Source organism: Crinia signifera, chromosome 4, assembly GCF_055691185.1.
Source record: "Crinia signifera chromosome 4, ASM5569118v1, whole genome shotgun sequence".
NCBI classification, from domain to species: domain Eukaryota; kingdom Metazoa; phylum Chordata; class Amphibia; order Anura; family Myobatrachidae; genus Crinia; species Crinia signifera.
The window spans coordinates 204,763,998-204,790,981 of record NC_139220.1 but is presented as its reverse complement, the minus strand read 5'-3'; the positions used below and the strand labels follow the sequence as shown (position 1 = coordinate 204,790,981).

Here is a 26,984-nt window from a genome sequence, read left to right as displayed (position 1 = left end):
GCAAAGGGGTGGAACCTTCTGACCACAGGCGACGACCAGCCAAGAAGCAGTGGGCGATTGGTGCAGCAATGCAATAGCTGCAAAGGAGTGAAACCTTTGGACCACAGGCGACGACCAACCGACAAGCAGTGGGCGATTGGTGCAGCAATGCAATAGCTGCAAAGGAGTGGAACCTTCTGACCACAGGCGGCGACCAGCCGAGGAGCAGAGGGCGATTGGTGCAGCAATGCAATAGCTGCAAAGGAGTGGAACCTTCTGACCACAGGCGGCGACCAGCCGAGGAGCAGTGGGCGATTGGTGCAGCAATGCAATAGCTGCAAAGGGGTGGAACCTTCTGACCACAGGCGACGACCAACCGACAAGCAGTGGGCGATTGGTGCAACAATGCAATAGCTGCAAAGGAGTGGAACCTTCTGACCACAGGCGGCGACCAGCCGAGGAGCAGAGGGCGATTGGTGCAGCAATGCAATAGCTGCAAAGGAGTGGAACCTTCTGACCACAGGCGACGACCATCCGAGGAGCAGTGGGCGATTGGTGCAGCAATGCAATAGCTGCAAAGGGGTGGAACCTTCTGACCACAGGCGGCGACCAGCCAAGAAGCAGTGGGCGATTGGTGCAGCAATGCAATATCTGCAAAGGAGTGAAACCTTCTGACCACAGGCGACGACCAACCGACAAGCAGTGGGCGATTGGTGCAGCAATGCAATAGCTGCAAAGGAGTGGAACCTTCTGACCACAGGCGGCGACCAGCCGAGGAGCAGAGGGCGATTGGTGCAGCAATGCAATAGCTGCAAAGGAGTGGAACCTTCTGACCACAGGCGGCGACCATCCGAGGAGCAGTGGGCGATTGGTGCAGCAATGCAATAGCTGCAAAGGGGTGGAACCTTCTGACCACAGGCGACGACCAACCGACAAGCAGTGAGTGATTGGTGCAGCAATGCAATAGCTGCAAAGGAGTGGAACCTTCTGACCACAGGCGGCGACCAGCCGAGGAGCAGAAGTCGATTGGTGCAGCAATGCAATAGCTGCAAAGGAGTGGAACCTTCTGACCACAGGCGGCGACCAGCCGAGGAGCAGAGGGCGATTGGTGCAGCAATGCAATAGCTGCAAAGGAGTGGAACCTTCTGACCACAGGCGACGACCATCCGAGGAGCAGTGGGCGATTGGTGCAGCAATGCAATAGCTACAAAGGGGTGGAACCTTCTGACCACAGGCGACGACCAGCCAAGAAGCAGTGGGCGATTGGTGCAGCAATGCAATAGCTGCAAAGGAGTGAAACCTTTGGACCACAGGCGACGACCAACCGACAAGCAGTGGGCGATTAGTGCAGCAATGCAATAGCTGCAAAGGAGTGGAACCTTCTGACCACAGGCGGCGACCAGCCGAGGAGCAGAGGGCGATTGGTGCAGCAATGCAATAGCTGCAAAGGAGTGGAACCTTCTGACCACAGGCGGCGACCATCCGAGGAACAGTGGGCGATTGGTGCAGCAATGCAATAGCTTCTGACCACAGGCGACGACCAACCGACAAGCAATGGGTGATTGGTGCAGCAATGCAATAGCTGCAAAGGAGTGGAACCTTCTGACCACAGGCGGCGACCAGCCGAGGAGCAGAGGGCGATTGGTGCAGCAATGCAAAAGCTGCAAAGGAGTGGAACCTTCTGACCACAGGCGGCGACCATCCGAGGAGCAGTGGGCGATTGGTGCAGCAATGCAATAGCTGCAAAGGGGTGGAACCTTCTGACCACAGGCGACGACCAGCCAAGAAGCAGTGGGCGATTGGTGCAGCAATGCAATAGCTGCAAAGGAGTGGAACCTTCTGACCACAGGTGGCGACCAGCCGAGGAGCAGTGGGTGATTGGTGCAGCACTGAGTTGGTCTGCGAGTGTGTATCTGTTTTTATCAGTTTAATATCCAATAAGACCACTATCTGGCTTGATTGTGTTTACCACCAGCCGAGGAGCAGTGGGCGATTAGGCAGCCTATGGCAGGAAGTGGCAGAATGGCAAAAGTGTCCAGCAATTTTGTGGGCCACCACAAGCATCTCCAGCACACTCCTGTCACTTTTTAGGCCATCTTCCCACGGCATCTGGTTGTGTGATGCCGGGTGAGAGCAGCAGCGGCGGGCTCCCGGAATAATATACGGAATATCCTCATCTGCATTACAGTGTCTGTGAATGTGACACAGTCAAGTATGTGTTATCTGTGCTTAAGGTACAGTGCCTCCATTAACAACACTGCAGAATGGCTTCCCGGAGACACCTGTAACACCCTATCTAAGGCAGTAGATGCATCACCAGAGAGATATTATATATACGGTATAATTAATTAGGCACCAGCAGAAAGATATTATTTTTATATTGCAGTATAATTATTAATTATGCACCACCAGAGAGATATTATATATATGGCAGTATAATTAATTATGCACCAGCAGAGAGATATTATTTTTGTACGGCAGTATAATTAATTATGCATCAGCAGAGAGATATTATGGTACTTATGTATTATCTGGGCTCCCATGTTAAATGCACCCCATTTTTTCATACCCCTACTATCCAACTACGCATGGAGTTGATTTTATATAGTGTGGCGAGCGTAGCGAGCCACCGTGCCCGAAGCGTGGAGAGCGCAGCGAGCCCCGCGAGGGGACGCGGTCTCATAAGAAATACGGGAGCCCAGATATTACCTAAGTACCGATATTATATATACGGCAGTATAATTAATTAGGCACCACCAGAGAGATATTATTTTTATATGGCAGTATAATTATTAGTTATGCACCACCAGAGAGATATTATATATACGGCAGTATAATTAATTATGCACCAGCATAGAGATATTATATATACGGCAGTATAATTAATTAGGCACCAGCAAAGAGATATTATTTTTATACAGCAGTATAATTATTAATAATGCACCATCAAAGAGATATTATATATACGGCAGTATAATTCATATGCACCAGCAGATATATTATTTTATTTAGTAGATGCACCAGTACACTGTTAATTTCTTAATATTTATTTGTACAGTATGTCAGACTCAGTACAGTAGATGCACCAGCAGAGAATATGTTTACTAGTTATATAAGGCTGTAAAAAATACACCAGCTGGGAGGTTAATAAGTTTAACAACAGTGCACACTGCAGTCATATACACATGTCTATTACTGATTGAAGTGGCCAGGTAGAGGTACTGGCTGGGCTAACAGCCAGCCACTGGCAGTGCAGAGCACACACCACCAGAGAGCAGAGCAGACAGTGGCACTAGTAGGCAGTGGCAGTCGCCCCAGCAGCAAAAAAAACACAGCTCCCTAACCTAACTAACCTAACAAAGCTCTGCACACAGACTATCCCTACTCTCTCTAACAAGCTCAAATCACAAGTGACAAATGGCGCCGGATGCTTGCTATTTATATAGCGGTCCGGATCTCTCGAGAATCCGGCGCTGAGCAATGATGTTTTGCCCGGCCGCCCGGATAAGAGTCAGGCGGGAAGCTCTGAGCGCCGCTTGGATGCGGGCTCAGATTAGTGACGTTCGTGCGGGCTTGGATCTGGGAAATCCGAGCCCGCATATCTTTAGTTGAAAGGCTTTTCTTGCATGGGTCAGATCAGAGGAATAATCCTGGAAAATAAAGATTTTTGTGTCTCGTTTGCGGCGAGCCGCTGCCCATATAGCCTCTTTGTGAATGTAAAGAAGAAGATAAATTAAGCAGCGCTGAAAAAATTGTATATAATCGGATTGGTTGATCTCTGACAAAATAAATTTAATATTAGTACACTAAAAAATACGAATAATATAGCCAGCATACATACAAGATAAAAACAATCACAGTATAACATAAAATGTGTTTGTGTGTTCCTCACCAACCAGCATAAAAAGTTGTCCTGGAGAGTCCTATTTTAAGGGTCCATATATAGTAAGTTCCCAAATAATCATCCAGAGGGAGAACAAGAGTTGCAGATTCTTTGCATGGAGCTTTGATAAAGCTACCTGGCGTAGTGCAACACGTAAGGGGGACATTATGAGGTCAGTGCAGCAATCTTCAATTTCTAATAAATTATGCAAAGTCTTTTTCAGAAAAGAGTATAAAGCTGGGCCTTTGGGCCTTATTCAGATCTGAGCTCAGTACAAATTTGTTTGGATAATGGGCAAAACCATGTGTACTGTAGGTGGGACAGATGTAACATGTATCATACCTCCCAACTGTCACGATTCCGTCGGGACAGTCCCGATTTTCGGGTCCTGTCCCGACGTCCCACCCGCGGCAGGCATTGTCCCGCTGCGGGGGGTGGCAGTTGGGAGACCCCCCAATCTAGTAGAATAGACGCTGTGCGCATGCGCACAGCGTCTATTCTCGTATGAAAATGAGGTTGCGGCTAATTAGCATAAGCCGCGCCCTCATTTGCATACGCCCCACCCCCTTTTCGGGCGCTCGCGCGGCTTCGCCGCGCGAGTGTCCCTATTTCCTCCAGCCAGAAGTTGGGAGGTATGCATGTATAGAGAGAGTTAGATTTGTGTGAGTTATTTTGTTTCTGTGCAGGGTAAATACTGGCTGCATTATTTTTACACTGCAATTTAGATTTCAGTTTCAACACACCCCACCCAAAAGTAACTCTCTCTATACAGGTTACATCTGCCCCACCTGCATTGCACATGGTTTTGCCCATTTTCCAAACAAATTTGTACTGAGCTCAGATCTAAATTAAGGCCTTTGAGTGTTTCTGGTAAACCCACACAGGTTGTTCCTGAAAAAGAAAAAAACAGGACGTTCCTGCGAACAGCAGGACAGTTGGCAGGTATGAAACCACCAACCAGCTCCTGTCATTTTTCAAACAGCCTGTGGCATGACATTTGGGAGATGACTGATAATTTATCACTCTCAAGCCCTGTACGCACACACACACACACATCGATTTGCTTTTGATTCGATGTTAAGCTGTGTACACATGCTTAGATTTTTCCCTGTTTTCGATTCGATTTTGCTTATTGAAGCAAAATCTAATCCACATCGAATGGTTTTTAGGACACTTTCGATCTGCATTCGATTCGATACGCGCTCCCGTTTTCTCAAAGTCAAATAGAATCTCGAGTTCGATCCAGTAAATCAAATGAGTACATTGTGCCTACATTGTGAAATTGAATCGAATGGAAAAGTACAGATCTAATACCAAATCGAATGGGATGATCTAATAGAAAAGCAAATCTAACATCGAATCTAAAGCAAATCGAAGTGTGTGTACCCAGCTTTAGATTCGATTTTCTATTAGATTTGGCATTAGATCTTTCCATTCGATTTGGCATTAGATCTGTACTTTTGCATTAGATATCGAATTCGATATACATTCATGGTACATTGTACACATTCGCTTTACTAGATCAAATTCAATATTTCCTTGGCTGCACAGTAGATTTTTCTGTTCGATGTTGTGAAAACGGGAGTGCGCATCGAAACGAATGTCGATCGACACAAAAACCATTTGATTTAGGATTCGATTCAATTTTGCTTCTATAAGCGAAATCGAATCGAAAATCGGGAAAAATCGATGCATGCGTACAGGGCTTTAATTTTATCAAATTTCAAGATTTGTATAGCTCTCCTGCTATATGATGATCCAGCCATATTCTGCATCACCTACATCAAGCCATGCCAGCCACAAGATGGCGCCCGCTGCTATTCCAACAGGACCCCACCAGTGCCCGCCAATCATGCAGCTGCGTGTTGTGACCACCGTGCTCTCACCCCCACCTCCTTATCCCGCGCATGCGTGTACAGAGTCCGGGGGTCGGGCAGTGCTTCGGGCGGAGAGAAGGCTGAGGATGGAGAGGGAGTGACCCGGGGTCCGGCAGGGATCACGGCCAGGCAAGTGAATGCAATGCTAATCAGTCGTATTTGCAGCTAAATGTACCTGGGGTTGCATTTCCACTAGTGGAATATGCAGGGTGTGGAGGAATGTGTGGGAGCTCTACGTGTGGAGTATGGACGTGCGAATCCCATAGGATGTATACTCAGCGTGTACTGAGGGGCATATCTTGTCCCCACATGTGCTGCATGTAATGTATGTAACGTATGCGGGACTGCTAGAGCTGCAGCTGTTATGTCAATGGGGATGTGCAATTAGAATATATCCTATAGATGTGTAGAACTGTCCATGTGCTAACCTAATATGCTGTCTGCATTGATGTCATAGTATTACATTCGTGATTGCAACCTTTTCAATGAAACGTGATGGAGTACTAGTTAGAGTATATGGTACCATATATCAAGGGCATGAGTCTATTGACATGATATCATAGGGTTATATCTGTGTACTTCATAATTCTTTGCATAGGCTGCTGTGTGTTGTGCTTGCACTGATGGTACAATGACACACACATAGCTGTCTACTATATACCAGCAATTTATAAGTCCCTTCGTCATCAAGCTCTGAAACTCTATTTTACATGCACAAATTAGTTCTCAGTAATTGGCTTATAGTAGCATGGTGTTCCTCATATTTTTTAATTAACCTATAATCATCTATAAGTACAGAATAGAGTACAGTCGGATGAAGCACGAGGGGTGGCCATAATTATGTGAGGTCGCAATGTGTACAAATCTAGTAGCCAGATGTATTCCTACTGATCTCAGAAAGTTAGTTTTCTTTTCTGGTTTATGTGGATTGTCCGCCACTGCTATGACGCGAGAAATGTAGTTGTTATAAAAAAATCTAACTTACTTTTAAATATTGGTCAGTATTACCGCCTCACATTACTGAGGTCATTAGTTCAATTCTTGATCATTGCTGATTTGTGCGGTGCCTGTATGTTCTTTGTGTAGTGTAACTTTCCTTGGAGAGCTCTGGTTTCTTGCCACACTCAAAAAACCTATCAGTAGGGTAATTGGTTGCTGACTAAAGGCCCCCATACACTAGGGTGACTTGTCGTAAGGACAAGTCAGCCCCGATTTCCCCTGAGTTTCCCTGGTGGAGCTTGATAAGATTTGGCACTTGATGTGCCATTTTTTTTACATGTGATAAATCGGATGCGATTTATCACATGTAAACCTGGGGAGTAGCAGGGGGGGGGGGGGGAGAGGAGAGGGTCCGTGGCAGGGGGCGCCGCGGGGACCGGAGAGTCAGCAGCGGCAATCGGCGGTAGGCGGGAGCATAGTAAATAAATCCTATTCAAAATCTGGGCGGCCGCTGATTGGCTGAGCTCTCAGCCAATCAGCGTCAGCCCAGATTTTGAATAGGATTATTTCTATTCTCCCGCTCGCCGCAGGGTCTGGTGTAGCGGCGGGAGTAAATCCTATTTCTAACGTTGGGCTGCTGGTGCAGTGCGGCGTGCTGCTTAGAAGGGCAGAGGCAGCGTGCATGGGACGCTGCGGGGGACAGTGATAGTAACGGAGAGCGGGGCAGGGGAAGGCGGGAGCTGTCACTGTTAGTGCTGAGAAAAAAAAAAGCCCATACAATGAGTGGGCAGCCTGTGATTGGCTGAGCGCTCTCTCAGCCAATTGCTGACTGGCTAAGAGAGCGCTCAGCCAATCACAGGCTGCCCATTAATTGTGTGGGCTTTTTCTTTTTCAGCGCTGACAGCTCCCGGCGGCTCCCCCTGCCCGGCTCCCTGTTACTGCCGCCTCTGTCCCCCGCAGCGTCCGCACTCCGCTGCCTCTTCCCTAATAGCAGCATCCGCCCCGCAGCGTCCCAGCCACCCTGCTCCCTCCACCTATCAGGAGCACAGCCTCCTGCTCCAGCGTCCCCTGCCCGGCTCCACATAAGATTTAGCAAATCTTATGTGCAGCCGATCCGACCTCCCGACTCCGATCCGATGCGGGTCGGACCGGGTGTCTGGGCATGCGATTTGGCCCGATTTCACTGCCCGATCCATCTGAATCGGGTGAAATCGGGACCAAATCGCATAGTGTATGGGGGCATTAAGAAACTAACCATATTGTGTGTGTGACTAGGGCAGGGGCTCTCAAACTTTTTTGCTTTGGGACCCACACAAACATTAAAAATTATTACAGGATGCCTGGAAGTTACTGCAGAATGGTCACCACACATGCACAGTAGCATTGCGGAGGCACAAAAATATGCGAGGAGTCTGATGTAACAGACAATGCAACTGATTTCGCAGACTCCTTGGATATCTAGCTGAGAGATTACAGATCTCTCTCAGCCTGAGTGTGTGGGCCTACACTAGGGATGGGGAACCTTCGCCCCTCCATCTGTTGCTGAACTACACATCCCAGCATGTACTGGTACAGTTTTGCTATTTAGCCATGCAAAATATGTAGCAAAGCATTCTGGGATGTGTAGTTCAACAACAGCTGAAGGGCCGAAGGTTCCCCATCCCTGACCTAGACACTGGGTGACTGTGCTGGGGTATCTTAGTGATGCTAAATCACTCAGCACTGCACAGCGCTGTGTGCTGAGCGATCTGTCAGGTCCAGTGTTCTCCATTTGAGAACACTGGCCCTGACTGGCGATCTGACTAGAATTTTCCTGCATGCAGTATCTTAATTGCCCAGTGATAGCTACGCATGGAGTCGCACATCACTATCACCCCTATATACTGAGCGCTGAAGGGTCGCTTAGAAAATGGACTGAATTTGCCCCCCTGTGTAGGCTCCATTAGTTACATGGTTTTGCCACCCCATGCTGAGATGGTGTCAACCCACTTTGGGGCCAGGACCCACAGTTTGAGAACTGCTCGTCTATGGAATATAGATTGTAAGCTCCACTGGGCCAGGGACTGATATTATTGACTTGTTCAAGAACTGGAGAAAATAAAGCACTTTATGAATACCTTACCATATTTTTGCAGTGCAAATCTGGGACCTGGTGCTTCACAGAAAGTGGTCTTGGCCTTATGACATGCCCCTATTTCATCACTCTGGGGGCATGCCTAGCGCTCCCAGGCATACTCCCACCCTCTCCCTGCCCAGTGAACAGATGCCATGTGCATGCAGTGTGAGGGTCCCTTTTCCATGAGCCTGGTGGGATGATGGACCTGTCCTTCTATAAGTGGGACAGTGGGGAGGCTATCCGATACATTTAGTTGTTTTGCTTCATTAGAATTGTATCACTTTGGCAATAGTTGAATGTACAAATAAGGCCATGTTCTGTACTACTACTTATTTGTTTCTCTGCATTGTTTCCCTCTGCCTAACTGACTTGCTAAACTTCACTGTGAAAACAATAGTTGATGGTATTATGTACAAGTTGTTAAACTACACAATAACTATGGAAACTTACCCAGGGAATATGTCTGGATTTTGTCCATTTTTTTTAATACAATGCTTATCATATTACACAGCTCTGTACAGAGTTTTTATAGTAGTTCACAACAATTGCTGCCTCATTTGGTATGCCCGTGGATGGGATGAAAAACACATGGACCTGATGGTTATGCTGGCACACTACCCTTAGCATTGGGACGTTGAAATTACCCATTTTGTGTTATCTCTTCTGGGCGTGACCTATTCCTCCCAAGGTAATCCTATGTTGTCCGCTTAAGATGGCTGCTGCGCCTGGTACCTTTTATGATTGGAATATATAACCCCTAGAAGTTATTACCCAAAATGTCTGCCCTAACCCCGCAGTATGCTTCTTGTGCTCTCTACTGTGTCATCAACTATCTCTGTTTTTCAACTTCATGCAATTTGTTCAATGTACCATGTTTATGATGTATTTTAAGTGACTTTGAGTCCTATGGAAGAAAAGTGCTATATAAATAAAATTATTATTATTACTGCTGCCTGTGAGCAGCATGATCAAGGTGGCGCAACACTAATGGCTGCCTAGGAACTGGGCCACTCAGCCATATTCACTACCATGTCTCCCCTGTCTCCCCTGTCTCACACACTGCATAGCAACCTAAAACTGTACTGTCCCTGCTTAACTGTTACCTACCTAGCTGTTGCAACGACCCGTGGCGCCGCTGTTGGCTGCCTAGGTGCTGTGCAGCTCAGTGAATATATGTTCACCGCCTCTACAATCCCCAGGGCACATCTAGCATATACCTGTATGTGGTATGTATATCTGTACTGTCACTGTTTACCTGTTACCTAAACGACTGTTGCACAGCAATCCAAATCAAATTCCTAGTATATGCAAGTATACCTGGCCAATAAAGCTGATTCTGAGGTTCCGTTGCGTTTTACAATTGGAAACCGTGAAGAAACAAACTGGGTAGTTACAAACTGACTTAGAGGTTGGAGGGCTGTTGCTGTTTATGAGTCAAGGATGCACTATGGCAGGAAAGGGCTAACACAGAGTGCGTGCAGTCAGGCAGCATTGTTCATCACCTTAACACTATGGTGAGTACACCATCCTACTGATTCAAGTCTCCTCTGGCCCTATCTTGCCTGCCCTAGCACTGGAGGTTGTCTAAGGTTGAATGCTGGGTGTGGAGATCCCTGGGTTAGGACTGGACTAATTTTATTTTTAGAGCCACAGTTCACACTCCTTGTGTAATTGATGGTTATGTCCAACCACCGCCATCCTTCTCCCTCAAGACCATTATTGCCCTCCTCTGCTGTAGACTGTAAGGGGGGCAATTCAGTATTTCTTTGGGGAGTTTCGATTGATAGGTCAACAGTACTGTAATTTGGTTGACCGTAAAAAGGTTGATAAAAGCAATAGGTCGATTTGGAAAAAGGTCTCCATGAGTTTAGCGCTTTTTTTTTTTTTTTTTTTTAAACTGCCTTTTAATACTTCACTATCAAAGTGGACATAGAGGGAGAATATAATAGAGTGCCCAAAGCATGGTGAGCAAATGTGGTACATTTATACGCTGTCCATATCAACAACAAAACCTGAAAAACTAATATTGACCTTTTCCATGCCAACCTATTGCTTGTTTTGACCTTCTGACCATGTCAACCTTTTTGACTGTGGACTAATAGTGGTTGACCTATTGACTGTCGACCCTATGACCCATCCCCATTTTTTGTGTGCACCCATCAGAGCTATTACATTTTTGCTCTGTCACCAGTTCCTTTTTTTTTTAAACGCTCAATAAAATGGGGTATAAAAGTGCAGGTTTACAGAAGTGCAGCAGTTGCCTATAGCAATCGGTAACATTCCAGCTCTCATTATTGAGAATGTATTCAATAAATGACTGGTTGCTGTTGGCAACATCTCCATTTTTGTTGACCTGCACTTAAGTAAATGTATTCCTGTGCCTTACATTTGTCTTTTGGCATCTACCCATTCGCAGGCTTCCTATCTTTAGTTCTATGTTTAAATTCCATGTTTTTATTGAGTTTATTGGAACATGGTACACAAACAATACATACAGTAACAAAACAACAACAGTGTGTGTGGTCTCAGTCAGTTATACTGTGTATTGATACAAGAAGAAAAACCATATCATCACCTGACTGAATTGCAAATCAATAGCTAGAGCTAGAAAGCACTGGTGTCATGAAAAGGGGAAGATCAACAATGACTAAATTGAATCTTCTCACCCAGACGCTACAGCCACCAATCCAGCTGACGCATTTGACTCTGCTTGATTTTTAGTGGAATAATGAGAATCCAGCCATTTGGCCCAAATAGCAAAATACTTTTTTTTCCTACCTTTCTAGCCAAGTAAATTAATTTCCCATGAGCTACTATATCATTTACTAGAGAGATCTAAGTCCTTAATACTGGGGCCTCTGCCGCCATCCATAATCAGGCAATACAAACTTTAGCTAGAACACGCATGTTAATAACATAGCGTCTATCAGGTGCCTCGTCATCGAGTGCTGATAATGTACACACTAAGGGTGTGAGGGCATCACACGGGACTACTGTAGTTACCAAGGTATTGATCACACTGTTCCAGAACAATGCTGAGGGCAAGACCATAGTAGGTGTCAGAAAGTACCCTCCGAGGAACCACATTTAGGACAATTTGAACTGTGACTACCGCCAAGTTGACAGTCTCACCGGTGTTATATAAACCCTGTGTAACAAAATTAAATGTTTTTTTTTTTGTACCGGACTGTAGTAGCTGAGAAGCGGTGGGTACCCAGGTAGTGCTATTTTTAAGTGTATGATTTGCACATAGGATAAATGATATGATTAAACCCACTTGAGCACTTCTACATGTCCTTTCCTGCTGCTCAGTTGTTATCACATGACATCCATGCTCACTGTCTCCTGTTTTATTATTTTATTGTGTATAATTGTTTCTTTGCCTGTATGGTGCCGCGGAATGTTTGGCACCTTTATAAATAAACTTTGATGGTTGTGAGTATAAAACTTGTCTGGGAAATTATTGCTCAACCAAGGTAATTATTTAAGATTTTATAGTGTTTTATAAATACCGTGACTCAAGATACAATATAAAGCAGTTTTTTTTTTCTTTTTGAGCAATTCAATGAGTTTAAATAAAATATTTTCTTTGTGCATGTAAATATAAACGATAAGATTTTCATATTGTAAAAGAAATTCATATGTGAAAAAGTTTACTTTTATTTCAATGTATTCAGAGTATTTAACCTGTGTTTTTAGCCCTGCAGTAATCGGTGTGATGAGGGTGTTTCTTGCTCAGGAGAAGCTCATTTGGAAATACAGGTTGAGTATCCCCTATCCGAAATGCTCGGGACCGCAAGCATTTCGGGTAGGGGAATTTTCCGGTTTTTGGAATATTTTTTTCCAGCCATACTTACCTGTCCCCGGGCGTCCCTCGGCATCCGCGCAGTCCCCGGGCGTCCACAGCAGGCCTCCGGCATCTTCTCCTGGTCTCCAGCGGTCCCAGGAATGCATTGCGCGAGTGTGCGCGCGCACACTCGCGCAATGCATTCCTGGGACCGCTGGAGACCCTGGAGAAGATGCCGGAGGCCTGCTGTGGACGCCCGGGGACTTGGTAAGTATAAAAAGAGGGTTAGGGGGTTAAAAAAAAAAAAAAATCGAATGATTCCAAAAACCACGGTTTTTGGAATAATTCGGATAAGGGATGTCCGGATACCGGATACTCAACCTGTATACATTATATTAATCAGCTTTTTTTGACCGCATTTCATTGCATTTGTGAAACATACCTATTAAGATAAAATTAAATTTTCAGCTGTGCTAAGGCATGTTTGATACACTGAAATGAATCAAGAAACATTGTAACTGCACTGCAGCGCACGCGCTGTAAGATGGAAGGAAAAATACACGTATGTACTGTTCATTTGTAGAGTGATTGAGTTGCGTGTATGTAATCTCAAAAAGCCTTTCTACTTAGTCAATAATCTTTATTTTTCTGCTGAGTAGTTCTGCTAAAATTGTGCTGACATTTGCAGAGTTGTTGCAATTTGTACTTAAGTGTTATGTAATATTGCACATATGTAACTTTATGCTTTAGTAATAAAGCAGGAATCAATGAAAAGATCTCAGCAAGTCCTTACTAGATCTGAAGCGCTGAGCATCTAGTACCAGTTTTTCACTGATGATCTAAAAAAATCCCAGATTATTGCATGTGAACCCTGATTTTCTGGCAGAGGAACCTGTTCAACCTGGGTCCAATAGCCGAGGAATCCAACCCTGCTAGCGAGCCGGATGGGTAAACAGGGTCAGTTTGAACCGGGATCCATTTACAGCATAGGAAGACCCAACACCGGGAGATGATCTGATCTCCAATTGTTCATGTGAGCAGTGATATTAGCAATCCAAGTCCTGCCACCACTGGTTTTAGCCAGGTCGCATCTGTCTACAAAATCCCATATGCGCCCTGGCATTTTGATCTAAACTGTGTAAAAATTTAGTTGAATTCCTTTTAGTGCCAGACAGGGCTGGATTTAGGGGTGGGGGGCACTAGGGGTCAGTATCCCTGGCCCCCCTCTATCTAGGGCCCCCCTGTGGTTGGAATGTATTTTTCAAAACTTTTTATTTATTTTTTAGCTAAAGGTTTTGAGCATGAGAGTGGGGTAGTGCTGAAGCTTCACTTATCTCCCAATGTGACAATGATTAATGGTGCTGAGCATCGGGAGCCAAGACACACTGACTGCACAAATTTGCAGTGCATTACTAGGAATTGACTAAGTCCCATGAGACTTCGCACAAGAGGTCAGAGGCTGAGAGGCTGGTGCTGAGCTCTGCTTGTTGGAGCTCATCATATGCTTCTCAGGCCCATGGAGGATAGCAGCAGCAGCAGCCTTGACATGGGAGGGTTTTTAATCAGAGGCAGCACTGTGCCTGTCAGGGCTCCTACAGAGTGAGGTACAGAGGGACAAACACGGGCTTTTCATGTGGTTATATATGTATGTATGTTTTTTTTTTATTAATCCCCCCCCCCCACTCCAGTTACCCATTGACCAAGTTTACTCTGTGTTTTGACAGTGTAATATTCTCCTGTGCAGTTTGTGACCAGTAATGACAAGTGTGAGGGGAACCCTGTCTAAAGTGCCCCGGGCCCCCCGAAGGCTTAATACGGCCCTGGTGCCAGACAGATGCTGTTCGGGATATTTGTCCTTTAATGGGGCTCATTTGATGTGAGCTATTGTGTCTAATTACACTGTATTATTTTACACTGCAGACTGATCATAAGTGTTCATTTTGCCCTCCGATTGGAAAGTAATTCCCCCCCCCCCCTTTTTTTGTATTGTTAATACTATCCCTAGAGGAGATGTATCAAGTCTTGGAGTTTTTATATGTCTTTAATGCCGCTTTCCCACTGCCAAGCAGTTTAAAGAACTGGTATTTTTAAACGGTGTTTAAAACGGTATTAGCTTTGCAGTAGATTACCGTTTAAGTACCATCCACATTGCAGTAATACCGTTTAAACCCCTCGTGTCCCCTGGTACCTGTCCTGCCCCCCCCCCATACCTGCCAGCTGGTACCTTCGCTTCTCCCCCCTGCCCTGGTACCCCCCTCCCCCCCTGCCCTGGTAGCTTGCTCCCCCCCCCCCTCCCCTTTTACCTTGCAGCGGGGCAGCATGGTAGGCAGCGGGCATTCAAGGGCTCCTAGTAGGCAGGTCCCAGACTAATTGCTGTAAGCATCATGCAGGAGGAGGCTGGTGCACAGACAACGGGGGCACTGGGGATCCGGGCAGCGCGTCCGTGCTCAGGAGGAGTACACGGAGGAAGGTCCATTAGGAGATTGTCATTTCATCGGCGGGGTTTCCTGCCACGAATGGGAAATAGCAGAGCCGTTCATTAAATATGCGCATATTTAAGTATTGCTCATTAGATATGTGCATATCCAATGAGTCACTAATTAAATATGTGCATATTTAATGAACGGCTCTGCTATTTCCCATTCGTGGCAGGGAACCCCGCCGATGAAATGACAATCTCCTAATGGACCTTCCTCCCCGTCCTCCTCCTGAGCACGGACGCGCTGCCCGGATCCCCAGTGCCCCCGCTGTCTGTGCACCAGCCTCCTCCTGCATGATGCTTTCAGCAATCAGTTTGGGACCTGCCGACTAGGAGCCCTTGAATGCCCGCTGCCTACCATGCTGCCTGGATGCAAGGTACCAGGGGAGGGGGGGGGGTGCAAGCTACCAGGGCAGGGGGTACCAGGGCAGGGGGGGAAGTGAGGGTACCAGCTGGCAGGTAGGGGGGGGGGGGCAGTACAGGTACCAGAGGAGGGGGAAGACTAGTGTAGGATCTTGAATACCGTTTCAGAGCCATTCTCATTGCAGAAAAAACGGCTTTGAAACTTTTAAAACACTGCTTTTTAAACGGGTTGAAATACCGGTGTCACGCTCTTAGAAGCACCAGCTGCAGAGTAACGTAGGCTTGGTGCTTTAACGTATTGGGGTTGTATCCACAACAGAATGGAGTGAAACAAATGAGATAAAATGAAGTTGATTTAATAAGGTATTGCAAGACAATGATACTGATGGCACAAAAGATATATGGCAGATATGCAAATATAGAGACAATAGTCCAATATGTTATTGCAGAAGATGATGATGCTTGATACTTGAAAGAATATTGTAATATTGCTTGAAGAGTGGAAGAATAAATAAAAGGATCGGATTGGATAATTGAAGATTGACAATTGGGTTGAAGATTGGATTGAGGATTGAATGATTGGATTGACGATTGGGTTGAAGATTGGATGATTGGGTTGAAGATAGGATGATTGGATCGAGGATTGGATGAGCGGCTTGAAAATTGGAAGATAAATGAATAATGAAGAGGGTGAATGAAGAAGGCTTGTCCTTGCTGAGTGAGATCGTAGCTGCAGACAGAAGTGACCGTGGAAGTAACCGTCGGGATGTAAAGCAAGGTGAGACCCCTTGGGAGGGCTAACCTTGCCTAGGTCCTCTTTTGCGGTAATGGAGTCTGTGGCACTTGAAGCAGTTGACGATCAGCAGGAGACCTTCCAAGAGTACGCTCAGGATTGTAGCGGACAGCTACAGAGCCAGGCTGGAGCAATGATGCTGAGGGATCGACATCATTGTACTGACTGCCGGTCTATCCTGGCCAGTCAGTACTTAACAGGTGAACTGTGCGGCGATAGGTCAGGCAATCTGACAGGGGAGGCGGAGCCGCACAGGAGAGGCTGAGGTAACCAACAAGATGGCGCCCGCCAGTGAGGGCAACAGATTTCAGCTGGCCTGGATTGTACGCAGCTGCGCAACGCCGGCATTCAGTCAGAGAGCTAACCAGGCACAAACGCACATGGCGGCACGCCACTCATACCCTGCATAGGACCAGAGCACCCCGCAGTGACAGTGCGGCCACATGTATCCCACCGGAGCCAGGGACACAAGCAGAGGTGAGCGCCATGGTTCTATAAGTGCAGCTAGAGCAGGGCTCGACAAATCCCGGGGGCCAGGTCGCCATGGCGACCAGATTCTGCTTCCTGGCGACCAGATTTTTTTGCAGGGAGGGAGGAAGCAGAATCTGGTCGTGGGCGGTGCCCGATTACCCTTCTCCCTCGCTAACCCGCGCCAGCGCTGCCCGACTCCCCACCCCCCCCCTGACTGAGCAGCGGCAGCGCTGCCCTCTCCCCCTTCTCCCTCGCGCGCCAGCGCCGCACTACTCCCCTTCTCTCTCCCCCCCCCCCCCTGACTGAGCAGCGGCAGCGCTGCCCTCTCCCCCTTCTCCTTCGCTAACCAGCGCCAGCGCTGCCCGACTCCCCTCCCCCCCCCCCTCTGACTGAGCAGCGCTGCCTATTCCCCCTCCATCCTCACTAACCAGCACTGCCTGTCTCCCCCTCCTGCCTGAGCAGCGGCAGCGCTGCCCTCTCCCCCTTCTCCCTCACTAACCAGCAAAAGTACATAAGATGAGACCTCTCGATCTCGAAGGCTGCAGGAACTTTAAGCAGTTTATTGGCCAGCAGTAAGCAGGTGATGGGACATAGGATTGTACCCAGCTTACTTGTAGCTGCTTGGGGGGGGCAAATTTATTTTGGCTCCCAAACTTTTGTCCTGGCTCCTAGATTTTAGAAAGATTTGTCAAGCCCTGAGCTAGAGAGCCTAGGGCTGAGTACAGCACAGGGGTTTTGGGTAAATGCCATGGTGGATGTGACAACCGAGTTAACTTTAACCGGTAAATCAACTCTGGTGCTTTCCCACTGCAGCCTTAAACGTTTAGAAATGGGGAAAAAAATGGCAATTTACCGTTTAAGGCCTGCAGTGGGAAAGGGACATTACAGTATCAAAGCACAGTCTTTGAAAAAAGAGAATCTGTTTCCTTTGGGTAGCTACTTTCTCTCTCCATGGCTTGATACATGTCCCCTGTGTTTTAATTGTAAGCAGCTACATTTATTAATGTGAGCAGGTCATTATTAGTATCTGTCTATACTGTATGTATGATCAACTGTGCAGTGACTTTTTGTACTCAATTGCTGACATCTTGGTATCAGTGTCTATTATTATCCAGTACATGCTGAATCAGACCAGACTGTGCCTCAGTAGTGATCAAGGTTTTTTTTTTTTCCAGGCTGTCACATAAATTAAAATAGGACCTTTTTATTCTGATACTTCCAAAGACGCTGCTCCCAATAGAATATATTGCTTATGCTAGACTAGGTCCCATGTTGGGGTGAAAATTCACACGGCCCTCATCATTTATTTAAGCCTTGTACACACTGGGTGATATAACGAGCAATATTTCTCACTTTTGACCTTATGAGATATCGCTCAGTATGTACACACCTGCTGATGACTAATGCATGTTACCGAGGGTTGTTAATGCCCCACTCCGTCGCTCATTGCCTATGCACAAGCCGATGCAAGCACCCAAGCAGATCCAAGTCCTGTGTACACACCTTTAGGCTAAAGCTGGACATACACCTAAAGATTTTTTTGTGCAGTCTGGCTGGTTGGAACAAAAACCTGGTAATCTCTGATCGTTTTTGTCAGTTTTCCAGCATTTCAAAGCAAATGGTCAACTTTCATTTGCTCCCAAAAGTTACCAGATTTTTGTTCTAACAGGCTGATCGGACAATAAATCTGTAGACGTCTAACGCAGTGGCGTGACTAGGAGCGCTGTGGCTAGTTGGTGTGCCAAATGCCATAGGCAGGTTAGATGGCTCAATTTGTATGGCCAGCTTAAAGCTGGATACACACTTAAGCTGGCCATACATCCGAAAGATATCAGGCCCAAACGCACGATTTCGCTGGATCGATTATGTGCACATCAAGTATTTCAGTAAGATCTGTGGGTCAAGAGGTCGATCTTCAGATCATACGTGCTGAACTTCTGATCAGTTGTGATAGGGTGCTGATCGTGAGTGGGCTTTTGCACATGCGATCGGTCGTTTGATGGTACAATCTGTGTCATTTGACTGGCATTTTTCTGGACACTGTGATGCATATGAATGATCGTATGTGGCAGCTGGATCGTAAGATGGATCATTTGCATGTCGCGTGTCAATTATGCAACAAATCATTAGTCCAGGGGAAATTGCTGGTCGTTTTAATGTATGACCAGCTTTACTTAATCTGTCTAATATCTGTCTGGTGAAAACAAAGATCTGGTAATGTATGAGGTCAAGGGACAATCCAAGTATTTGCTCCCAAATGCTGAGAAGCACGCAATAATCATTTAGATAAATTGGGTATAGCTGTCTGATGTAACAAATGTATTCAAACAAATGTCTTTATTCGATTTCCATGGCTTGTCATTTGCTACCATACATTGCCAGATTTTTGTTCCCACCAGACAGATTGGAAATATAAATCTGTAGTTGTGTATTTAGCTATACCAAAAATGATTCTCTTTATGGTTATTAGTTGTTCAGTGTGTATGCATTATATAGTTGATTCTGGAGCTTCGGAGAGTTCAAGGTAAATCGTTAATGATAATGTTGACTGCATATAGTGTGCACCCAGGCTTAGGCAGATGCGGAATTTTTTTTGTCAATTCAGAATTCTTTATTTCTATTAATTACCAAAATGCAAAGTGAATGGACAGATGAATAGGAGAAAAATCTTGATCAAATCAATTCTTGGTGTGACCATTCTTTGCCTTCAAAACTGCATAAATTCTTCTAGGTACACTTGCGCAAAATCAGGGATTTTATAGGGTGTATGATTAATCAATCATACCAAATAGGTGATAATGATAATTTTCATATGTAGGTTGAAACAGTCATTTGGGTGAATTCAAATGATTAATTGCGCCCAATCTTTTAATATTATTATTATTTGTGTGTGTGTGTGTATGTATATTTCTCTGTAATAAACATTATTCCTAGTGTCCCGAAGGATTGCATGTATTTGAGTATAGTACTATATGTGTGCATGTTATATTGGATCTAATTGTCAGTTTTGGTACTAGTTGGTAGGAGGCTGTCTGTGGCTTAATCCCTTTCCTCTTCAGTTTCCACACAGGAGGGAGTAATCGACAATGTCCAGCGAGTCGGGTCTAGTGTGAAAGGTGAGAGGATGAAATGTTTTGCTTCTGAGACGCCACATCTAATTTTATCCTAGTGGGGTGTCTGGTTTTTCTGTGCTTTTCAAAGTAGCTGGTTCCTTGTCAACCACAGAGCATGGTCTAACTTTTACCTTTCTTATGTAACAAACAAAGAGACCCCGTCATTTCTTTTTTAGTACAAATCTTGGACATTTCATGTAATTTGATTCTTAAAATATATAATGAAAAACCACTGCAGTCTGTAAATCCTTTACAAAAAAATGTATCTTTGTCTAGTCTGTGCTTGATTAGTATTGTTTTGATTGCCAGTTTTCACCAATATATTTAAAGTAGCCACAGAAATCAATGCTAAACCAGCTTTGTTTAGCGTTTTTGTTATTGCTTTAAATGGCTATCCTAGACTAGAAACTGTAGCCTTTGCCGGTGACATTACTACAGTGGCTGTGCATTTCATATACATTGCACTACTACCAGTGGTGTTTTTTTTTACTATGCAGCCCTCCCAGGTAAAATCCATCATTGCATTAAAGCCAGATGCAGTCCGTGAGACTGCACTGTCTTCACTGTAACCGGAAGTAACTTCCTATTGAAAGTCCAATCTGCCAGTCACCCAAGGCAGTCCATTTAGGAGGTGTTCCCTCCTTCCGGGCTGCTATGGGCTGCAGCGGAAGCAGCCCATAGAACCTGGGGTATGTGCATGCACTTTTTCTTTTGCCTGTTGTCTACACTATATAGGCATCGGGACCACGGTAGTGGGAGCAGCAGGTGATCAGTGATACGGGGCAGCATTGTACCCCCTCCTACAATCAGGCAGGAGCTGCCACTGACTTCTACTACTATTCATTTTGTTAGGTTTTACATTTGCAACTTGTTGCAATTGATTTTTATAAGCCATCTTTATCACTCCCAAGGGTGTACTTCTATATTGTTATATTAAATATGTTTAATATGTACAGTAGCTTGTTTTGCTACCTTGTCATTTGTCATCACACATACATCCATTTAGTTTGACCCCATTATACCAATATAGCCATTCTGTTTTTTTTTCTATGCTAAATAATTGATGTCTTTCTGTAGTAGCATTTTTGTTTCCCCATACACATGTTTTTGTACTTACTCACCTGGTATCAACTGGCAATGCTTACCCAGCCCTATGTACGACTGGCAAGCATTGGTGGACATATCGCAAGGGCTGCGCCAGATATATTGTTTTTGAGATTCTTTCTTAAAAGTATATAAATAGGTTTGTTTTCTTTTAGTGTTAAAGTTGTTACCTGTGCAGCTTGTGAGCAATGATGGCGGAGCCCTTCAGGACCATCAGTGGAGCAAAGATTCTAGTGTTAACTTGTGTTTAAGCCGAATCTAAGGAAATTAAATCTAAATTTGTGACTGTGTGCAATCAGCCTGAACAAGTCTGTGAGAGAGAACTGATTTGTATGGCCAGATTACCCACATTAGTATTCCCAAATGGTAGTGTCTTGTGGCCAGTTTTCTTTCTGTAGCTTACTAATCTGTCATATGTAGATACTAATATCAATGTGTCACTTAACAGCTGGAAGTAAATGGTATTTTATTTTCTCTAAGCTTTAGCTTTCCAGTGGAGTGATTCAATTATAACAGGGGAATTTAGCCCAAGAGCTATTTAAATCCTGCGAGCAGCCCTGAAGCGGCACTTATTGCAGATTGTGTGTCCCACCCTCCTGGGGTGCTAGCAGAAAATCACATTACGTTGGGCTTCATATACCTGGCTCTTAGTATGGGAGAAGCAGCTAATCCTGTACATTTTTGCCCGAAAAATGGGCATTACCGGAATTTACTGAATAGCACTCACCCTGGAGCTAAATTCCCATCTAATGTTTGAATCGCAGACAATGCTAGGTATGTTGATCCAAGCTTTTTTCCTAGGTTAACACTTTTAAAAATAGCCATGAGTCAATGACTTTACTATGGCAGTGTTTAACTGAATGGTTTCCTGCTCCACATGCAGACCCGTTTTTACATTCATGCCGTGATATTCTTGTCCCATGCAGGTTTGCTTTATAATGACTTATGGGGTCTAAACACATAGTGATTTAGAGGCATTTTCTAAGGGATCTCACTAGATGCCTTAAAAAATGCCTCTACATCTCTCCTGTGTGGGGGGCCATAGCGATAGTGATGCTACAGCCCTACTCGTCAGGGCCGGGCATCACTATAGCCCATACACACGGAGTGATGTAGGGTCATTTTCAAAGCGATCTAATGAGATCCCTTATAAAATGCCCTGAAATTGCGGCATGTGTAGTAGGCCCCATTAGTGTATGCAATCCTTTAGTTCTCCCAACAGGTTATGTTATCAGGATTGTGTCTGTGGGAAAAAAAAGGGGACAACTATTGACCCAGCGTAAAAGATGCAATACACCTGTGCATCAATAGATATCCAGAAAGATTTGGAAGAGTAGAGTTGAAAACCGCTGTTTTGGAGCATATGATGAAATGATATGATGAATCCATGGTCTTTCTTTACCTCGATATTTGCTGTTTTATTGTCATTTTTATTATTTGTTATTAAATACTATTTTCATTGATTTACTCGTTTATATACATAATTTTGTAGCGCTGCTACCTTTGTTTTTGTACCACAAGCTGGGTCACAGCCTGATACAAAATCCTTGCTACGACCTGGCTGTTGGTTGTGTAAAAGTGGTATTACTGCATTAATGTCCCGAATGCCATCTCGAGCCCTCAGAATAATAGATGCAGAAACCTCTCTAATTTTTGATGGATTACCCTGAGTAACTGATAGACTAGTGTAAGAATAAAAAGTGTGGCCCTAGGGAAATTGAGTATTTTGAAGTCCATTTAATTTATAGCATATTATGTATTCTTAAACAAATGCTATAACTCGGGGGGAGAGGTTTAGTATTATTTTCACTACATATTGAAACATGTTTTTGGTATTTGTGAATAAAAGCGTTTTAACATGTTTTCATCCATAGCTGTACAATGCTGTTATTAGAACTGTGTCTTTAATTGGGTATGAAGTCACAGTTTAAGATCTGGTGGGATTCCAATATTCTATTTATCTGTAATTGCAGAGAGGGCACTGTTCCCGCTACTGTGCAACATTGCTTATTAATAATTCACAAATGCAGCACTTAAAGCTGCTAACTGATTGGCAGGTGATGTAGAAGCAACTGGATATATTGTACATACGCATCAATCCAAAATATATACATATAATAAAATGTTTTCTCCTTTCAATGGCACCTAGGTTTCTACCCTAATTATTTCAGTGTTCTCTCACAATTATCTTTATTTATTATGTGCTTGTACTGTTTTGGTGCGTACATATTACACAGTATCATTACTGAACAATATTTTTAACAATCTTCCTGTTTAACTGCCTGTACTCCAGGACACATTTATATAGTTCATACACACTGAATGATGTAGTTCCGCGACAACATCCAGGAGCATGCTGACGCTAACGAGACAGTCAGTCAGAATTTGACAGCATGTACAGACAAGCGAGGAGGTCCATAACAACCCACAGGCCCCGTTCGCACACCGTAATCCCCAGCAGGCATGCAAATGGATGTTTTGCATAAACATCCATTCGCAGCCTTGCGTGCGGGGTCAAAATCATTAGATGGTCGCCGACTATCGAATGATTTTGCAAGCGCTCGCAGATCTGAGACACCTCTGTGGTGTTTTAGATCTGCAGGCGCCCTGTGCGCAAAGTGGATGGGCAGCTGATGTCAGAGTATGTCAGCTGCCCATCCGCTTCCCGGATGATGCGGGGGGCACCCGTGTCATTGGGGAATTACCATGAACGCCCAGTGTTTTCATGAGAATGCTCATGAAATGCTGGACGTTCCCATGGGTGCATCCTTTGGCCTGCCGCCCCACACCTGCACTATTGTGTGCGAGCACCCAGCAAATAATTCACTGTGGCTGCACATGCGCTTAAATTACTATGCGCAGTCACAAAAAATCGCTCCCCTACTAGTCTACGCAGGGGAGCGTGGAAATTAAAATAACCCCCATAGTGCATAAACCTACCCGATATGCATGATAATAGCCTTAATGATATTGTTATTGTGCATATTGTTAACTATTATTGCATAATTTGTATGCATCTTTATTCACTGTGTTGATTTTTATATGTTCTGTGGATCCCTTGTGGTGCCTTTTTATATAATGCTAATAATTCAGTGCAGACCTATTATTGTCCTGTATTGCACACAGTTGTACCACAGTACACCGCTGCTTTGAGGCTAGCTCACAGCTAGACCTTTTTTACTTCGATGTTGGTGATCCTACCATTGTGTCCTAAAGTATCACTGCTATGTTTAGCAGTTTATAATGCGTGTCCTGCATTATAAACTTTTCTCCTGCATTACTTTGAGCTGTGACTGTGACAGGTTGTAGAAGTAAAATTGCATCTATTAGACAACGCATACTGAAACACATTTAGTACGGGCATTAACCTTCATTTTCATTACCAGAACTTTGCATCTTTTCGCACATAAATAAAGCCAATACTTACAAAGTTGGTGAAGGATGTGCAACGTGAGAAAGTATAGAGGCGCATTTTTACCTGTTTCCCAGATCATAATTTGTAATCCTTAACAATAACAATTTTAAAATCCTTCCCTCTGCTGTTTTAAAAGTTTAGAAGTTTGGGCCAGTGGTTGTCATGGTTACGGACAACAGATCAGCAGCCTCTACTCTTTGCTGGCTGATGTTAGTGCTTCTCAAAGTATTAACTCAGTGTTGTGCATATCAAGTGTAAGCAAAACATAGCACAATCCCAATTACATATGTTTTTAACATAATAGTAAATAATTAGGAATAAAATGATTCTATTGATTGCTGCTAACAAAGAAGTTTATTGTTTTTGTAGTGGTATTTAATTTTCCTGACCTTGTTGACTTGACATATAACTTTTTTTTTTAGACCTTTAATAACTTTTATTTTATTTAGAGAGGACACATTTTTTGCTGTTTCTTATTCATTCAGTCTGAGGGCAGTATTCAATGAGAAAAGTTCTCCGTGTTTTGTGGAGAACTTGTGCTTTGTTCGCCTTGGACGGAGCATTTTGCTCTCCAAAAGCGAGCAACCCTATTCAATGTGAAATGTTCTCCGTCTTTCTAAGTGACTTTCTCCGTGTCTCTCCGTGTAGCAATTCTCCATCTTTTGATGGAGAGCTGGAATGTGAACTTTTAAACTAAAAGTTTTTTTTAAGAAATTTTGGTGTCAAAAAATCAGTTTTTTTTGTCTGTGAAGGGGCATGTTATTTTTATTCATGTGCTTATAGCACATGAATATATATTTAATAAAAAAAAAAAAAATTAATTTTTTTTTTTTTTTTTACACAGTGCAGCCAGCAGGGGGCCGGAGCGCTCGAGCCGCTCATTAGATATTCATATATTCACTGCACCCGAACGTAACTATGCACAAACGGGTGCAGTGAATACTGGGTCCCCCGCTGGCTATAGGGGGGTGCAGCCTGGGTCCTGGAGAGCCCCCCTCCCCTCCACAGTCCTCTGGAGCAGCCAGGGAGACTTTAATCTCTCTGGCTGCTTCCGGCTCCCTGAAAGCTCCCTGCTCCCTGCAGGGGTTAAGACTCTCCGCGAGTGGCGGAGAGCATCAGCCACATTGAATAGAGGGAGCAGGAGTGGCAGAGAGCCCTCCGGAACACGGAGAGTGCATGGAGAGCGAAATAAAACGCTCTCCATGCACGGAGAACTTTTTCATTGAATACTGCCCTGAGACCTGTTTTATGCTTATGGCTCCTCAATGTTAGGCAGGACGGGTTTGAAAGGGGTGTGCCTGCTGACTACAAGGAAAATAAGTATACACCTGTTTTGTATCTGATTGGCTGAGTGTCTGGAAACCTCTGACCATTACACATTAACCCTTTGAGTGCCAGGGAATTTGTCAAAATAGGTGTGAAAATTGGCAAGTAAACATTTTTATTTATCATAATGACCTGTAATGTGTACCTTTTTTTTATAAAAAATATAGTTTTTTTTTGTGTTTTTTTTTTTAAACAACATTTTTATTTGAATGTATATAATAGTGTTCACTCTAGGATTTCCCACATTTTAACATTTCCTGCTATCCGTGTGAAGCCTTGCCAAGCTGGCTGCATTTTGCAATTACATGTATGTTAAACAAAATGCACCTTTTATTTTTTTTAGTTTTTTTCCATTGCGCTTTACAATTGTAGACAGTGATAAAACAAACTGGGTAACAACAGACAGACTTGGAGGTTAGAGGGCCCTGCTGCAAGCTTACAATCTATAGGGACATAGGAGGGAAACACAAGGACTGATACCAGTAATAGCATAGTAGTCCCACCAAGTTTGCAAGTCCAGAAGGGAAGCTATATAATACATAAGTTTGAAGAAACTCAGGGAGCCCGAGGTGTGCTCCCACCACCACCAGTGCTGTGCCTAAACACGTGCAAAGGGGGCAGCCGTACGAACGTGTGGACCCTCTCCCAAAGGAGAAAGGCCCCATGGTTCCCCTAACCCCCCTCAACCATAAGGCCGAGGAAGGGAAAAAAGGGATCGGTGGGTCCTCTTCGCCGAAGCTCAGAGAGACCCGCGTTTCCTCCACCCCCGGAAGGATTTTGGACGGTGGGTCCTCCGCTCCCGAAGGTTTGGAGAGACCCGCATAGGCTTCCCTCTGCCTTGCAGCTCGGGGTTGCTCTCGAGGGGACCAGGACACTCCCCAAAAGGTGAAGAGTCCCAGTCACGTTTGGGGAACGGAAGGCCCGTTAGGGACAGCCGCACTACCCAAATCAAAAAAACGTGACAAACTAACGAAAAACGTGAAGTGCTCAAAAGTGCAAATCAAAGAAAGAAATAAAAAGAGGCCCTAGCCATAAGTGCCTCAGAGGGTTATGCGTGTAGAACTTAAATATGATAGGCTTGCCTGAAGAGGTGAGTTTTCAGGGAACGCTTGAAAGTTTGGAGGCTAGTGGAGAGTCTTATTGTGCGTGGAAGGGCATTACATAGGATGGGAGCAGCCCGATGAAAGTCCTGTAATAGTGAATGGGAGCTAATGATCCGTGCAGGTGGAGTGGTCGAGTTGGAAGGACATGATGTTAGCATTGTTACAATATTAATGGGTTATGAGAATTCCAAAAGCGCACCAAAATGAAACGCACAAGCCTTCAGCCTGTCTACATC

The 26,984-nt window shown here is 44.7% G+C and overlaps 1 protein-coding gene across 2 annotated transcripts in view; it reads left to right on the top strand.

Moving 5' to 3' along the window:
• The first annotated feature begins 5,732 nt into the window (after positions 1-5,732).
• TLN2 (talin 2) overlaps positions 5,733-26,984 on the top strand; it is a 237,705-nt gene continuing 216,453 nt past the window's right edge. For both annotated transcript variants that reach the window (XM_083183520.1, XM_083183519.1), the window contains exon 1: positions 5,733-5,868. The gene's annotated coding sequence lies outside the window, so the exon portion shown is untranslated. The remainder of the gene's footprint in view (positions 5,869-26,984) is intronic.